We start from the raw sequence: 1,546 nt of genomic DNA, 5'->3' as shown, positions 1-1,546 counted from the left end.
ACCTCTGGGCAGTGGGAGAAGGCGTGTAAGGGTAGAGTGAATGTTCAAGTATCACGATAATTGGCATTTTATTATAGATCCTCATTATAGATTATAATAATTATTATATCAAACTAATCATGTGGGGTATGGAGGATATAGGGTGCAGGGTGAAGAGCGTGCAGGGCATAGAGGGGATGTAGGGTATGGAGAATACAGGGTAAGGGGCACAGAGTATAGCGCATAGGGGATGCAGGGTTTAAAGGGTCTGGATACAGAGGATAGGAAATACAGGGTATAGGGGATATAGTATACAGAGGGTATAACATACAGCATATAGGGTATAGAGTGTATAGGGTATAGAGGGGGTAGGGAATTCAGGGTATAGAGGGTACAGGGGGGAGGGGGGCATGGATGCAAAGGGCCCTGGAAGAAGCATTGGGGCTATAAGGATCCTCATTAGGGGCTGCAGAGAAGGGCGCAGGACCATGGAGAGGAGCGGGTAGAAGTTATTGCCGGTGGGAACACTAGGGCATGCAGCAATGGGTACAAGCCATGGGAGCAGTGAGAGAAGCATGGAGGCACTGGGCGAGAGCATCCACATGGGAACTGAGAGGTCTACAGAGTACAAGGTAGGTAGATGCCTGCAACAGACCCAGAAGGTCATGGACCAATGGGGCTGTAAAGGGCACTGGAGTCTGGAGAGGAGAGGGAATTTGGGATGGAGGAAGAGTCATGTATTGAATGATGGATATAGGGAGGTAGAGGGGTGTACTGGGGATCTGGAGGGAGGGGTGCACTGGGGTAAGGAGCAGCGTAGGGTGCAGAGGGGAAGTAAGGGGCATGGTGTAGAAAGGTATTGAGGGGCAAGAGTTGGGGGCATAGAAGAGGAGGGTGTGACAGCCTGGGGATGAGCTGCCCAGGGGAACGAGAGGTGGTGTGTAGTTGCCCGTCCTTGCTGCTGCTCCTTTGCCCACCCTCTACTCTCCAGTTGTGGCTTTTCCTCTAGGGCTGTACTGGACACTGCTTTCCCTGGGCCTCCTGGTCTGCGCTGAATCCCTTTGGGAGGGACTCAGGCCTGCAGGCATTCAGACTGGCCCAGGACCCTTCAAACCAGAAGATCTCTGAATTAACTTCTGCATGGCGGGCACTGAGAACAGCGATGGCAGCAGCTTGTGCATTTAGGCCCCAGTCCTACAATGGGGATGCTCTGTTATCTTTGATATGTGAACAATTAACCCCATAGGCGTGGACTCAGGACAGCATTGGAGCATATGCTGAGAGATTTAAACATATGCTTAAATTTAAGCATATGCTTAAATGCTCTTCTTAATCAGGACCTGGATGATGAAAAGACTAGAGTGAACCACTCAACAACTTGCGTGAGTGACCACATTTCATCCCACGGCCAGTGCTCAGTAAACACGGTGGCATAACAATTGTTAACAATTAAAGAGATGCCAACAGATACCAAAGGCACAGAGCTGACGATGTATCAGCATCACAAGCACTATAAATAAACAGATGCACAATCTAGAAATAGCATTACTATTTTTTTTTTTTTTTT

Source organism: Gavialis gangeticus, unplaced genomic scaffold (genome assembly GCF_001723915.1).
Source record: "Gavialis gangeticus isolate Ggan-Ray unplaced genomic scaffold, GavGan_comp1, whole genome shotgun sequence".
Lineage (NCBI taxonomy): Eukaryota > Metazoa > Chordata > Crocodylia > Gavialidae > Gavialis > Gavialis gangeticus.
The sequence above is the reverse complement of the archived record's forward strand: the minus strand, read 5'-3'. Positions refer to the sequence as shown.